Below are 16,901 nucleotides of genomic sequence, written 5' to 3'. Positions count from 1 at the left end.
GTGTCGCCCTCATCTCCCCCCTTGAGATGTGGACTTTCATGCCTAAATCTCGGATATGCGTAGGAGCTCTCTCCACCCCTGGAGAAGCCCGCGTTCTCTCTTGAGCACGTTACTCTTACTTTTCCCTCTCTCTTATCCCTCCCTCCTCCCGTCAAAAAGCCTCTAAATAAAATCTGTTGACTTTACTGCTTGTCTACTCCTGAAATTCTTTTCCGCGAGCGAGACAAGAAGAACCCAGTAGCCCTGGGTCCCGGGTGGTAGAGGCGGTTGGGGAGAAAGTGACTGTCTTTCTCCTCCCGGCTTCATGTAAGTCACCGTGGGGCCCGCCGACATCAAAGGGGGCGCCCGTTTCCAACATGTAGTCTGTGTGGGACAGTCTTTGTGCCCCTCTGCTTGTTTCTGCCGTTCTGCAGCTGGAGGCTGACTCTGAACGTCTGCCCACCCCCCCTGAGAGTCTGGCTGCAGGAGACACAGAGCTTGGCGCTAGCGGCAGCAGCGGAGGAGGGAGCCAGCCTGCAGGCTGGTGGCTGCATTCCTGCCCCCCAAGACGCCCAGGCCGGGCAAGGTCGAGTGAAATCTCTTCCCCTTGTCCTGCACTGACCTCCAGAGTCTCCCTCAACCCTGCATACAGCTCAAAAACCCCTTAGTTCCATCCTTCCTCTTCCAGGAACCCTCCTAACAGGCCAGGTGACAGGCACCTGTGACAGGTATGCTAGCAAAGGTGTCCTCCCATCAATGAGCAATGCGACAGCTTGTGTCCCACAGTTTAGTGAGACTGCCACATCAAACGCGTGTTGAGGTACTCCCTAAAATTTTCCTTGAATTATTTTTCTCCTGGGCATAAGTGCAATTATAGTATGATTATTGGTTTCTTGAGTCAGATCCAGCTGTGCTCAGGGTCTACCTCTGGTTCTGTGCACAGGGATCATCTCTGGAGGTGCCAGAGGTTACACCCAGGCCAGCCATGTGAAGGCACGTGCCTTCTTCACTGGACTCTCTGATTTCTGTCTTTGTGTTGGGCTGACACATGGCTGTGCTCAGGGCTCGTTGGTTCTGTTCTCAGTGGAACCATATGATGCTGGGGACCAAACTCGGGTTAGCTGTGTGCAAGGCAAGCACCTGGCCTGCTATGCTCTCTCTATAGCCACGCACACAATTTTTTGTATGTGTGTTATCACTGTCACTGTCTGTCACTGTCTCACTATTGTCCCATTGTTCATCAATTTTGATCGAGCGGGCACCAGTAACATCTCCCTTGTGAGACTTGTTGGCATATCGAATAGGCCACGGGGAGCTTGCCAGGCTCTGCCGTGCGAGCAAGATACTCTCGGTAGCTTGCCAGGCTGTCCGAGAGGGACAGAGGAATCGAACTGGGGTCAGCCATATGCAAGGCAAAAGCCCTACCCGATGTGTGTTATTATTTTATAAAATTTATTTTTATGAAGCTCACAATAATTTATTACATCCAAGATTTCAACACCAATCCCACCACACCATTACACCTTCCCACCACCATTATTTTGAGTTTTCCCGAACAAGAAAACACAACCTGTCCCAATAGCAGGCTCTAAATAATTTATTTTGTGCATCACTGGGTGTGACCCAAAAAACAAAATAAATAAATGAATAATTTTGTATTGCTTGTTCACTGTCACTGTCATTGCGTTGCTAATCGATTTGCTCAACTTCGCTCCTCATGGTGTATTCAATATGCCAAAAACAGTAACAAGTCTTACAATGGAGCCGTTACTGGTGCCCGCTCGAGCAAATTGATGAGCAACAGGACAACAGTGCTACAGTGCTATAGTATTGCTTGTTATGAATAACTCACTAAAAATGATCAAAAAAGGTTTCCTTAGAATGCGTGTTAACTCAAAATGAGAGAGGGAGCAAAAGGGAATGCCCCACCACAGTGGCGGGGGCGGGGAGGGGGGGTGGTGGGGAGGAGACTGGGTGGGGGTGGTGGGAGGGATGCTTGGCACCATTGGTGGTGGCAAATGGGCACTGGTGGAGGGACGGGTACTCCACCATTGTATGACTGAAATGCAAGCATAAAAGTTTGTAAGCCTGTAACTGTACCTCATGGTGATTCACTAACAAAGGAAAAAAAAAAAGAATGTGTGTTAAGATTGTTGTATCTCACCCTGGAGCCATTAAGCCCTTGTATGAGATTACTAACATGTACACGATTTTTTTTTTTAAACTACTTGAAAGTCTTCATACACTTACACCTGGCAATGTTCAGGGCTTATTCCTGGCTCTGCACTTTGCTTTGGGGGAGAGGGGCGGGGAACTATAAGGGGTGCTGGGGATGAAACCCGGATTGGCCATGTTAGGACCCGCTTAGCCGGAGAACTGACAGGTTCTGAGTAACTTAGGCCTCTTCCAGGAACAAGAAAAGCAGAAAAACCAGATGCTTTTGACAAAGATTACATCTCCGCAATAAGATTAGGGCTCCAGAATGTAACTGTTAGGAAGTGGGCTGGATGTTGCAGGCCAAAACAAACAAACAAAATATATGTGTAGGGACTGGAGAGATAGCACAGCGGGTAGGGCGTTTGCCTTGCTCGTGGCCAACCCGGGTTCGATTCCCAGCATCCCATATGGTCCCCCGGGCATATGAGTGCAGAGCCAGGAGTAACCCCGAGCATTGCCGGGTGTGACCCAAAAATCTGCTGAGTAATGCTTACTTGACAAAATGACAGTATAAGAACTTGCTGAACCTAGTGCTAGGGGTCCTTGCTGAAATCCGCTGGGATGGGCAGTTGTGTGCAAAGCAAACGCTTTCACTGTGCTATCACTCTGGCCCCTTCATACACTTTTGATTGTTTCCCCTCCTCTTGAGTTTATTTATTATTATTATTGTTGTTGTTGTCGTTGTTGTTGTTGTTGTTGTTGTTATGATGATGATGATGATGATGATGATGATGATGATGATGATGATGATGATGATGATGATGGCGGCTTTTTGGCTCACATCCAGCGATGTTCAGGGGTTACTCCCATGTCTCTCTCAGAAATCACTCCTGGTGTCACATGGGATGCTGGGGATCAAACTTGGGTTGGCCTTGTGCAAGGCAAATGCCCAAGGTGCTGTACTATGGCTCTAGTCTGCCTCCTGAGTTTTTAATTTTTTCACACAGAATTCTTTGGAATGACTTCCCCTTTTGGGGTCCCCTGAAACCACCATCCTAAATGACTCCAGTTTCATTCTTTTTTTTTCAGCTGAAGGACTAAAACATTGTGTCCCTCATTAGAAGGCCAGGCCCAGGAAGTAGAGAGAGGAGCTTCTCTGTGAGGGCAAACCCTCAGGACTGTCCAGTGCACTTCCATCCTCCTGTGACATTCATGCCCCCCTCCTTTTTTTTCTTTTCGGGTCACACCTGGCGATGCACAGGGTTTACTCCTGGCTTTGCACTCAGGAATTACTCCTGGCAGTGCCTTGTGGACCATATGGGATGCTGGGAATCGAACCCAGGTCGGCCCCTATTCATGCCCTTTGACCTTCAAAGGGGGACAAACACCACCCTCAGAAGCTGTTCAGACCAAGCAAGGTGGGCAAATCGTGATCCGGGCCTGTTGAAGGCTCCAAGGAGAATATGAAATGGAGAAGGAGAAACCGTCCACTCCATCTCTCTGTTATAAAGTTGCAATGCGCTACTGGTCCCCCCGTGAAGTCCTTCCCCCAGACCCTCAGGTGAGTTCAAGAATTCCAGGAACAGGGGCTGGAGGGGTAGCACAGAGGGTAGGGCGTTTGCCTTGCATGCAACCAACCCAGGTTCAATTTCCAGCATCCCATATGGTTCCCCAAGCACTGCCAGGAGTAATTCTTGAGTGGAGAGCCAGGAGTAACTCCTGAGCATCGCTGGGTGTGACCCAAAAAGGAAAAAAAAAAAATTTCAGGAAGAGATGAGACTCTATACAGTGACCCCCCACTCCCCCACCCCAGCTTCCAAAGCTGCAAGCACTTAATCTGCTGGGCTCCAAAGGACTCTGCATAATCCTTTAAGCATCAAAAGAGAAAAGTTTAAGTGACTCTCATTGTCACCTGGGTTCTAAGGGCAAGTTCCCTTCAGGAGTTCGGGGCCAGAAAGACACCTCCTGCTGGGAGTGGGTGAGGGAAAGGCCTGAGTAGAGCAGAAGGCAGACAAATAGAACCCTTGTAAAATCAGAGGTGAATGCCTCAAGGAAGGAAGGAAGGAAGCAGAGACCTTGGGTAAAATTTTTTTTTTTGAGGGGGGATGTGAGGGGGTGGAGGGCAAGGAGATTGGACATTTAAATCAAAAGTACAGAGAGTGAGTTAGTGTGCAAGAAGAGAATGAATAAATAATGTTTTTATTCATCAAAAAGAAAAGTTAAGGGGCTGGAGCAATAGCACAACGGGTAGGGCGTTTGCCTTGCACTCGACCAACCTGGGTTTGATTCCCAGCATCCCATATGGTCCCCTGAGCACGGCCAGGAATAATTTCTGAGTGCAGAGCCAGGAATAACCCCTGTGCATCGACAGGCGTGACCGAAAAACTAAAAAAAAAAAAAAAAAAAAAAAGTTAAAAAGAGGTGCTTAAAGCAAAGTAGCTAAGTTGCTTCCTCTTTGGTTTTCTTTTTATTTTCCAAATATGGCGAGACTGTACCAGCTATGGATTTAACAGAAATGAAACAACTGATATTATTAGGAAGTCTCAACTGCAGTGACTTCGGTTGAAGTTTAAAAATAAAAGAGGGGAGCCTGAGCGATAGTACAGTGGAGAGGCTGTTTGCCTTGCACTCGGCCAACATGAGTTGAATCTCCGGCATCCCATATGGTCCCCTGAGCACCGCCATCAGAAGTAACTCCTGAGCATCGCTGGGAAAAAGGAAATAAATAAAATTTAAAAAATAAAAGTAAAAGAGGGTGAGCTGGAGCTATAGCACAGCGGGTAGGGCGTTTGCCTTGCACTCGGCTGACCCGGGTTCCACCTCCGGCATCCTATATGGTCCCCTGAGCACCACCAGGAGTAATTCCTGAGTGCAGAGCCAGAAGTAACCCCTGAGCATCACTGGATATGACCCCAAAATAAATAAATAAATAAATAGATAGATAGATAGATAGATAGATAGATAGATAGATAGATAGATAGATAAAAGATAGTATATATCTTTTCCCTTTCTCCTGCACTCTTGGTTAATTCGAAAAGAAAAGCAAACTTCAGGGATCAGTGGTCCAGATGGGCTGCCATTTGCACAGGGGACAGTAATCACTTCCTGGTGCTGGCAGGGCCTGTGCTTCTGGTCACCGAGCTGTCCCCACATCACAAAGTTAATGGGTTTTGAAAATGAAGATATACACACAAATCAGAAAGACGCAAGAAGTGATACTCTACTGATTTTATTGGTGCTTATAATATGGGACTCATTGTTGCTGTCTATGGAAATAGAGAACCAAATCCAGACTTACACCTCCTTATGAAGTATTGGGAAAGACACCCTAGACATTATATCCACACTTTATGCACAGGAGAAAATCCAGTCTAAGCAGTAAAATATTTTTCAAAGCATATATGACGGGAAATGTGGGGGCTGGTGAGATAGTACAGTGGGTAAGACACTTAGCTTGCATGTGGCTGACCCAGGTTCAATCCTTAGCACTGCCTGTGGTTCCCTGAGCACAAAGCCAGGAGTAACTCCTGAGTACAGCCAGGTGTAGCCCCCACAAAACATCCCCCATTGCTCATCGAGTTGCTCGAGCGGGCACCAGTAACGTCTCCATTGTGAGACTTGTTGTTACTGTTTTTGGCATATCAAATATGCTAGGGGAAGCTTGCCAGGCTCTGCCATGTGGGCGGGATACTCTTGGTATCTTGCCAGGGTCTCCGAGAGAGGTGGAGGAATCGAACATGGGTTCGCCACCTGAAAGGTGAACGCCCCCCTAAGAAAACAAAAAATTATGAAATAAAAAATGTGACGCAGAATTCAGACCAGACATGCATGGCCTGGCTCCCTTCACATAATTCACTTCATATCCCCTCCGCCTTTTCCCTGCTGTCCTATGTTGTCCCCGCCTAGGGGGTGAGTCTCTCTCATAGGCTAAGGGAGATTCTTCTGTGTTTGTTTTGTTCGGGACCACACCTGGCGCTCCGAGGCTATCCCTGACAGTGCTCGTAGCTCAGGGAACCATAGGTGATGCCAGGGACCAAGCCCAAGGGGCCAAATGCCTGGCCAGCGCCCTCTCCACTGTTCTGTGTGCCCAACCTTCAGGGGTCCGGGTTCTTCTGTCAGCCTCCCTGCACAGAACTGTAGTGGGGTGGAAGATCCAGTTCTTAGGTCCTTGGGATTGGCTGACGGGAAAAATCATTTTCTCCCTGCAAAGAGTAGTCCCTGGAGGATAAAGTTGTTTGGGTTTGGCTGGGAGTCCACAACCTTCCAGAGCTGGGAGCCACTCCCAGTGGTACTCAGGGGATTCTCTAGTGCTGGGATTAAACTCAGGTGGGCCACATGCAAGGCTAGTGTCGTAATTCCTATACTACCACACTGGCCCATGGGTAACAATGTTTGTTTTTGTTTTTTTGCTTTTTGGGTGACACTTGGTGATACTCTGGGATCACTCCAGGCTCTGCATTCAGGAATTACTCTTGGCAGTGCTCGGGGGGACCATACAGGATGCTGTGGATTGAACCCGGGTCAGCTGCATGCAAGGCAAACGCCCTCCCCACTGTACTATCTCTCCAGTTCCACGGATAACAATTTTTGCAGTCACTGCTTTACCTTTGAGTGTAGCTGGGATGTTGGGGACTGTTGCTGTCATTTTGTTGTTGTTTTTGTTTTTGGCTTTCAGCAACACCCAAAGGTTACTCCTGGCTCTGCGCTCAGGAATTACACCCAGTGGTGCTTGGGGACCACATGGGATGCCAGGGATCGAACCCTTGACTATGTGCAAGGCAAGGACTCGCTCTACAATTACTCTGGTCCTGTAGCAGGCATTTTGAACACATGACAGGGTGAAAAAAATAAGGAGTGGCAGAACAGGAGGGGGTGTGTGTCTGAGCTGACACTTTGAGTTTCTCAGTGAGTGCCAGTTACGTGTAGCAGAGTGACTCATATATTTTTTACTGCAAACTTTTATTTTCCAGGCCCAGAATACAAAGAGGTGGAATCTTTATTTTTTATTTTATTTTATTTTTGCTTTTTGGGTCACACCAGCCATGCACAGGGGTTACTCCTGGCTCTGCAGTCAGAAATTACTCCTGGCGGTGCTCAGTGGGACCATATCGGATGTTGGGTTTTGAACCCGGGTCGGCCACATGCAAGGAAACGCCCTACTAGCTGTGCTATCACTCCAGCCCTGAGGTAGAATCTTTTTTTAGCAAAATACCCTCTTCAAAGCTTTTAACCATTTGCCTTTGCAGACCATTTCAATATTATGCTTGCAACAACAAAATAGTGGCTTTTGTACTAAAAAATCTTCCTAACAGATAAACTTCCTACCTTGTGTTATATAAGTGACCTATTGCCTGTGGCCTGTGATTCTAGAACACTGGAGGGGGCAATACTAATTGTAATGGGGCAATTACAATTAGTATTGCCCCCTCCAGTGGCAAGTGCCAGTTCATTGCTCAGGGTTCACTTCTTGTGGCGCAGGGGGACCATGTGGTGCTGGAGGTAGAACTTGGACTTCGATGGAACCATGCACTTTAGCCCTCTGACCTGGCTCAAGGTCACTTTTTTCCTTCAGGAAGGGAATTTTGTGCCAGATGCTGTTGGTGCTCAGGGGCTACTCTTGGCTCTGCTTGGGGAACCATATGCAATGCTGGGGGTCATACCAGGATCAGCTGCATGCAGGCAAGGGTCTTAGCCTGGTTCCTCAAGGTTACTTAAAAAACAAAAAAGTAACTTATTTGCGAGTTCCCCAAGATGACTTTTTATTGTTTTGGGGGTCATACTCACTGATACTTGGGCTGGAGTGATAGCCCAGCAGGTAGGGTATTTGTCTTGCACGTGGTCAACCCAGGTTCGATTCCTCCGCCCCTCTCGGAGAGACTGGCAAGCTACCAAGAGTATCTCACCCTCATGGCAGAGCCTGGCAAGCTACCCATGGCATATTCGATATGCCAAAAACAGTAACAACAAGTCTCACAATGGAGATGTTACTGGTGCCCGCTCGAGCAATTGATGAGCAACAGAATGACAGTGATACAGTGATACTCACTGGTGTCCAGGCCTTACTCCTGGCTCTGCACTCAGGAATTACTCCTGGTAGTGCTCGGGGAACCAAATGGGATGCTGGAGATTGAACTCAGGTGTCCGTGTACAAGGCAAGCGCCCTACCTGCTGTATTATATCGTTCTATCCCAATCTCCCTAAATAGTTAATATTTCACCTACTCTATCTACTTTTGCTGTTGTTGCTTTCTGGGCCACATTCAGTGGTGCTCAGGGATCACTTCTGGTGATGCTCAGGGGACTCTTATGTGGCCTGGGCCAGCCAGCTGTGAGCCACTTAACTTACCTTTTTTAGTGATGGAAGATTGTAGGATAACATAGCCTCAGGTAGTTTTAGGTTTATTGGGTTGTTCCCATCACAGTGCTCCCTTTCCTCTGTGTTTACTTGTAACTTCTTTCTTAGTGTTCTGTTGACTCGTGAATATTGTTTTTCTCTTCTCCTTGAGACCTTTGCATAGTTTATTCAGAGCCATGTCCTTTTGTATGGGCACAGGAAGACTGTAGCAAATGCTATGCTTTTGTAACCTGGGAGTCTTTTGACTCTACATGATATTTTCTTCCTGGGCATCTGTTCTCTGGACCTAAGCCTCAGCTGCCCTTACTTCCTAGCACCCCCAAAGGCAGTGTCCCGACGAGGGACGGGATGGACCCAGGGCAAGCGTGAGTTGTGTGCTACCCTGGCATCGAGATGGGCCTGGCCAAAGTGCCTAATGCTTAGCTACAAGTAAGAGTTTGGTCATGGACAAATGTGTCATGATTCAAATAGTAATAACTAGATTCAAACCCTGCTAGGATTAGAATGATTAATCTGGCCTGAGTGCTGTGGCAAGATGTTCCCAGGAGAGCTGCCCTACAAGTCTCAATATATCTCTTACTGTGTCCATACAAAAATAACTAGTATTAAGATGTTGATTGAGTTTTTGAACTGAGGAAAGGAGAAAAACACCTTAAGAGGTATTTCACCTGGGCAGTCAGGAAGGGCTTGGGAAGGGCTCTAGGTGGTGTTTCCTTTGAACCTGGTGGGCCCTCAGGAAGGGCTTTCTTATGTTGATTTTGCTACCAGACTGTGTGTAGCCCAGAGGGCAAGGTGGAGAGAGACAAGTAGGGGTGGAGAGACTATAGTGAAGAAAGAGAAGAATCTAGAGAGCTAGGATCGAGGAATGAGGAGCAGTGTGCGGTTAGAAAGAGGAGCTCAGAGAGACTGGGACAGGCTCCTAGAGAGAATGGAATAAATGGCAACTGATCAGTCAACCAGCTTGGCCCTCAGTTCCTCTTCCATCTGCCCCATGGCCTGGGCTTCCCGGACTGGGTGAGTGGCCCGGGATCGACATCCGCCCCCCCCCCACCCCGCCCCCAAACCAGGCAGCCAACAGGGAGAGCCGTTCCTCCCCGCCAAGATATATTTTTTTTTCTTTTTGGGTCACACCCGGCGATGCACAGGGGTCACTCCTGGCTCTGCACTCAGGAATCACCCCTGGCGGTGCTCAGGGCAAATGAGACGCTGGGAATCGAACCTGGGTCGGCCGCGTACAATACAAATGCCCTACCTGCTGTGCTATCACTCCAGCCCCCAATAATTTTTATTGAATGAAACTTGCTTTAGAGAGTCGTGAGAGGAGAGAAACAGAGGAAATACACAGTCAGGAGAGAACACACGCCTCTCCAGAGTGCAAAAAGCAAGTGAAGATACTTAGAGACATGCAAGCAACATAGGTGTTCATGGGCTGGAAGAGCAAGATCCAAATCAGACTTTTAATCTTTTTTTTTTTTCTTTTTGGGTCACACCTGGCAATGCTAAGAGCTTATTCCTGGCTCTGCACTCAGAAATTAGTCCTGGCATTGCTTGGGGGACCATATGGGATGCCAGAGATCGAACCCCGGATCAGTCACGGGCAAGGCAAATGTCCTCCCTGCTACACTATCCACCCTGGCCCCACCATTTTATTTATTTATTTATTTATTTATTTATTTATTTATTGCTTTTTGGGTCACACCTGGCAATGCACAGGGGTTACTTCTGGCTTTGCACTCAGGAATCATCCCTGGCAGTGCTCAGAGGACCATATGGGATGCTGGGAATCGAACCCGGGTTGGCAGCGTGCAAGGCAAACGCCCTACCCGCTGTGCTATCGCTCCAACCCCCAACAGTTTATTTCTAATGATAGTGATAGAACTCTAACAAGTATCAAAAGAAAATAATTTCCCTCAACTGACGACTATAAACTACTTAGAAGCATTGAACGGAACTAGAACAAATAGTCAGAAAGCAAAAGTCAAATGACTAAGGGAAACCAAAGAAAAATGTAGGGATGCTTGGGGGGTGGGCTGGGTGGGGAGTGGGATTGAGTCACATCCTGCAGGGCTCAGGGCATACTCCTAGCTTTCTTGGGGCACCATTTGTGTGTGACGCTGAGAATCAAACCTGGAAAAAACACCCTACCTGCTGTACTCAAAAGTGGATTTTGAGGGGCCAGAGCAGTAGTACTGATAGTAGGGTGCTTGCCTTGCATGTGGCCGACCCAGGCTTGATCCCTGATGCCCTATATGGTCCCCCTATAGTGGGGACTAAGTGATCTCTGAGTGCAGAGCCACGAATAGTAAGTCCTGAGTACTGCAGGGTTGGCCCCCCCAAAATAGACAAAAATGTGGGTTTGGGAGTTTTTGTTTGTTTGATTGGTTTTTGGGCCATACCCAGCAATGCTCAGGGGTTATTAGCTTTACATTCAGGAATCACTCCTGGCAGTGCTCAAGGGACCAGATGGGATGCCACAGATCAAATTCAGTTTGGCTACAAGCAAGGCAAACGCCCTCCCCACTGTACTAGCCCTTCGGCCCCACCAAAAATACTTTTGTGATTTTTTTTTTTCTTTTTGAGTCACACCCGGCGATGCTCAGGGGTTACTCCTGGCTCTGCATCTCAGGAATTACTCCTGGTGGTGCTCAGGGGACCATATGGAATGCTGGGAATTGAACCTGGGTCAGCCATGTGCAAGGCAAATGCCCTACCCGCTGTGCTATCGCCCCAGCCCCCCACCAAAAATGTTTTTTGGTACAATTTGAGTATCCTTTTTTAAATCATGACTGACAAAGATAATGGGTTAAAATCATTCTCAATTTTTTTGGACAACGGTCTACACATCTTTATCCCCAAAATATAGCTAGAAGGGGGCTTAAATAAGAATTTTTGAGCACACACGAGTGGATAATGAAACTATGGGGGCTGGAGTGATAGCACAGTGGGTAGGCGTTTGCCTTGCACGTGGCCGACCCTGGTTCGATTCCCAGCATCCCATATGGTCCCCTGAGCACCACCAGGAGTAATTCCTGAGTACACGAGCCAGGAGTAAACCCTGTGCATCGCCGGGTGTGACCCAAAAAGCCAAAAAAACAAAAAAGCAAAACAAACCAAAAAAAGAAACTCTGGTCCAGGGCTGGAGTGACAGGACAGCTGGCAGGGTGCTTGCCCTGCACATATCTGACCCGGGTTGGATCCCCAGCACTCCAGAAGATTCCTATAGTCCGCTAGGAGTGATCCCTGAATGCAAAGCCAGGAGTAACCCCAGAGTACTGCTGGGGTGTGCCCCCCAAATAAAAACAAACAATCTAGTTTAAACAAGCATAGGCATGCGAATTAGGAAACAGGAAAGTTAGGAAAGAAAGAAATTGGAGGAAAAGGAGATTGGAGGAAATTGAAGGAAAATAAAGACCAGGGGCTCAAAAGTACTCCCTGGCATTCCTTCTGGTTCTGAACCATCCCACACTGGAGGCAATGCTGGCTCCCAGCCCCGGGCTGGCTCCAAGCCTCCAACAAACCTGCTTTACACGCTCCATAAATATTAGCCTGCAAACTGCTACAACTCTTCAAGTTTAGGCTGTATAAAATTAGGGTCAGATGAGAAGAGATGAACAACCCCCTACACCCACCCAAATAGGCAAAGATCTTCCAAATGCTGTTCCTCTGTTTTAATTACACTTTGTTTCATTAATCTCTCGATTCCCTTCGGGTTGGGAGGTTGAAGTGTCAGAACAGAGCGTCTTTAACAACTTCTTCTGACTGTGACTCTAGCTCTGCCCTTTTTTAAAACGTTCCCCCGCCCCGCCCGAGTAAGGCGAGTGGGGAGTCATACCCAGTGGTGCTCAGAGCTTACTCCTGGCTCTGCTGCGCTCAGGGATCACTCCTAGTGGGGTCAGGGGACCCTATGGGGTAATGGACATGGAACCCGGGTTGGTTGCCTGCCAGGCAAGCTCCTAACTCGCCGTGCTCTCTCTCCAGCCTGGGTGCTCATTTCCTGAATGCAGAAGAGTTGTCTGGCTTAGCGGTCAGGGGCATAGCCATGGAGCCCTGGACTGCGGTCCTAGCCCTGGCCTCCTGCATTCTTCAAGGGAGGGATGCCACCGACTCCTGTTGAATGCATTTGAAACGTGAGCCGCAGTGGTATCTGCAAGGAAATTGTCCTCCAGGTGGTTTTACCTGTGTAGCAGGTGGCTTTGCTGGACACCATTGCTACACAGATTCTTTGTCACCGGCAGTAGCCAGGCTCCAAGGCACTCAGCACCCCTGGGGGGTTCTCCTGGGAATCCTGACTTCACTCTGAACGCATCAAAGCACCTGATGGTCGTGGTTTTGACACATTTTAATTTCCTTTGATTAGTTCTTCGTTTTTTTTTTTTTTTTTTTTTTTTGCTTTTTGGGTCACACCCAGCAGTGCACAGGGGTTACTCCTGGCTCTGCACTCAGGAATTACTCCTGGCAGTGCTGGGGGATTATATGGGATTCTGGGAATTGAACCTGGGTCGGCTTGTGCAAGGCAAACGCCCTACCCACTGTGCTATTGTTCCAGCCCCTAGTTCTTCCATTTGACAGTCATTGCAAGACACAAAGAAAACCAAGCCCGAAGTGTATTCTTCTTTGTCTGGGGGCCACGCTTCATGGTGCCCAGGGTTACTCCTGGCTCTGTGCCCAGGGATCACTCCTGGAGGGGCGCAGGCAACCATATGGGGTGCGGGGGCTGAGCCCAGGTACAGCATGGCTCTGGCTCAAGCTGGAAGTGTATTATTTTTCATTCTTCCTCCAGGATCTGTTGCTGCTATTTCTACCTCCTCTCCCAGCTTTGGTTTTTGGACCACACCCCGAGGTGCTCATGAATCACTCCTGGCAAGATTGAGGGGCCACATGTGGTCAAATGTGGGGATCAAATCTGGGTGTGTCGTCTTTACCTGCTGGGATATCGCTTTAGTTGCTGCTATTTCTTGGCTCTTCTAAGCTCTGCCACAACACAGAGAGGCACGGGATTTGTTCATCTTGGGACCACGTAGCTTCCATTCTGTTTCACAGTAGCTAGGGTTGAACAATTTGCTCTTTTACCTCATCTAAGCTCCATCCTGTTTGTTTTTCATGACTACTAGTATAAGATATATTCAATAATTTTTCAGATAAGACACCAAAAAGCAAGAACACACAAGAAAAAAAGCAGATAATCTGGACTTGATTATTAAAGCTTTCTGTATTGCAAAGAATACCAAGAAAGTGAAAAGACAACCCACAGAATGGGTGAAAACATTTGCTAGTGGTACAACTGATAAAGGCTCCTGTGCCTCAATGATAACAAGACAAATAAACAACTAAAAACTGAGAAAAAGCTTTGGATTTTCCTTTTCTTTTGGTTTTTGGGCCACACTCTGTGTGCTCAGAGCTTACTCCTGGTTCTGTGCTCAAGGGCCCCTATGGGATGCTAAGGATCAAACCTGAGTTGGCTGCATGCAAGGTAAAAAGGCTTACCCGCTCTAGTCCCACCTCTGAACTTTTGTACAAAGAAACAAAAGAATGGTGCCAGAGCAGGGAGCACCGCTAAGTGCAACCCCGAAATAAAAAACAAAGAACTAGAAGCATGGGACTGGGATGGGTCAGAGCATATGCTTTGTGTGCGTGAGGCCTTGGGCTGGAAGCCAGCAAGACCCGTTTACCTCCCCACTTGTGCCTTGTCTCTCCCTCCTGACCCACAGACTGTGGACCTCATAGCCCTACAACCCTTCCTAGTGTGGCCCCCACAACAACAAAAAAAGCACCTGAGTTACATTCCTGTAGTGTCAGTGGGACTGTAAAATGAGGCTACCACTTTGGGAAAGTCTGACAGAGGCAACATTTTGCTCTTGTAATTCCACTCCTATATTCAAGTTCATTCATGCCCGAGAGTGAAGCATACACAAAAATTCTCATCTCAGCATTATTCATAAGAACTAAAGAAAAGCACAATCTAAATACCTACTACCGGATGAAGGAACAAAATATGGGCTATCCATACTAGGAATATTATTTGTCAAGGAAAAGGAAGCAAATGCTGAAACAAGTCACAACTTGGAAGAAACACAAAAACCTTAAACACAGTGAAGAAACCAGAAGATCCAGTCACAAAAGATCTAGTCGGTTGATTCTGTTCATGTGCAATGACCAGAAAAAAGCCAATCACAGGAAGCAGACCAGTGGTGGTTAGGGGTTGCAGAGGAGAGAGGAAGTGATTTGTCTGGGTGATGAAAATGTTCTAAAACTGTGGCTGTGCAGAGCAGATGGTTGGAAGGGCTGAAGCACACACTTTGCATGTGGGACTCCAGTTGTTTTGTTGTTTTGTATTTGTGCCACACTCCTATGTGCTCAGCAATCATTCCTGGCAGTGCCCTATCCACTCAAGCTGTATTATCTTTCCGCTCCAAGGTTTGAAGCTCTGAGCCAAGGAACCTTTTTACAAACCCCACTGCCTGGCACGGGCCTCATGCACTGCCAGGTGTGACCGCAAACCCCCAAATCAATTTTAGTTGTGGCTCTATTTGTACAACTCTGAGAATTTTAAAAAGATTTAAAATAAACATATTAAGGGGCCAGAGCAATAGTATAGTGGGTAGGGCATTTGCCTTGCATGCGGCTGACCCGGGTTTGATCCCCATCATTCCATATGGTCCCCCAAGCACCGCCAGGAGTAATTCCTGAGTGTAGAGCCAGGAGCAACCCCTGAGCAAGTCTGGGTGGGACCCCCCCAAAAAAGCAAAAAAAAATGTTATATTTTATTAGTTATTTAAAAGAAAATTGTTCCATGGAGATGACCATCAACAAATCACCATGAAGATCAAAGAGGCATATTCAGTGATAATTTTTCTGAAATTCTTAAAACTGGAATAATAAACAGCATCATAAAGCTACCTGAAATATTTCATTTTACCTTTTCAAGTTGCTCAACGATTGTTAAATGTAATTGTGAAAATGAACTTGGAAAAATAAATCAGGGAAGCACTTCCTGAAACGGTAGCAATAGTTCGAAAACAACAGGAATCCCAATCTTTAGTTATGGTTAATTTCTATTGAAGGGTAGGTTTCAAAAACCTTTTTATTTGGTTTATCGCTGGAAAAAAAAATTGTGGGTGACCTGTTTTGACTTTCCCAAGCGAAGAGTATAGTAACTAAGGAATTCAACAAACTTCTCCAATTCACGGCTGTTGCTTCGCTTCTGTCGGGTACGGACATTTGCCAACCTATCACTTACATATGGATGTGTTTGTGATCGGCATTAGAGCATCTGAAAAATGAGACTGAAAGCTCTTGGGTACCAAGGGCAGGTGATTCGGCAGCAAACATCCCGGTCCCTTCCTAGTCCAGAAAGACAGAGCATCACATAAGGGACAGGACCTACATCTTAAGTCATGTGGGGGGGTCGTGGAAAATAAAACATAACAGTGTCCTAAACCTGGGCGGGCGGGGGGGAAGAGGAGGAGTTTCCGGGGCCCGGGACAGGCTGGCATCTTCCTAAGTTCCAGCCGCTGTCTTTGACCTTGCTCAGAGCTTGCAGCCAGCGCACATGGCGAGGCGGAGACTACAGAGCCACGTGGGCCCCACGTCGAGACGACGCCTCCTGCACCGGGTTTCGCATCCCAGGGATTGCGAGAGAAAGTCTCAGCCGGGTCGCTTGCAAAGCTCCGCGGGGGTCTTAACCCCAAAGCAGGGCGGCAAAACCCCAGGAGGCCTGACTCACCCTCGAGCAAGGGGAGCGGAACGCCGTGACTTTAAAGGAGCGTCTCCCCCAACTTGCCAACATCTTTCCCTCCGTTCCTCCCCGCCACGCGCCCCCCCGGAGCCCTGAGCGCGAAGACGTCTGCAGCAAGCAGAGAGACCCCATGCCCGGGCCGCGGCTTGGGACGGGGATGGGGAGGGCGTGGTTTCGTGACATCAGAGGGGGCGGGGCGGCCGGCCCAGTCCCAGAGCCTGGGACTTCCGGACGGCGTGGGGGTGGGGGGGAGTACGGTTGGCCCCTCTCCCCGCCGCCTGGCGCTCCGTCCTGCCCCCACGAGGGGCGCCCACTCTTCCCCAGCGCCCCTGGGAGGCGTGACTGTCAAGCTTCACGCTCTCCCTGCCAAGCCGCCCGCTGTCCCCCTATTCTCTTCTCTCTCTCTGCCGGCGCGCGTCTTTCTCGCGAGAGTCTGTCCTCTCGCGCGGGTGGGCGGAGCCCGCGCGCCGCGCAGCCGCAGAGCGTCCGGGGCGGTGCCGGCGAGGGGCGGCTGACGCAGCGCCCGTCGCTGCCATTTTAAGTTGTTTGTTCTCGTCGGGCTCCTCGCAAACGCGACTCTACCCCGGACCCGGGAGGCGCCGAGGCCGCCGCCGCCGCGCTCACCCTCCGCGTCCCCGCCACGCCCGAGCGCCGGGAGCCCGCCGCGGGGCGAAGC

The sequence above is a fragment of the Sorex araneus genome, chromosome 2 (assembly GCF_027595985.1).
Source record: "Sorex araneus isolate mSorAra2 chromosome 2, mSorAra2.pri, whole genome shotgun sequence".
NCBI lineage: Eukaryota > Metazoa > Chordata > Mammalia > Eulipotyphla > Soricidae > Sorex > Sorex araneus.
The sequence above is the reverse complement of the archived record's forward strand: the minus strand, read 5'-3'. Positions refer to the sequence as shown.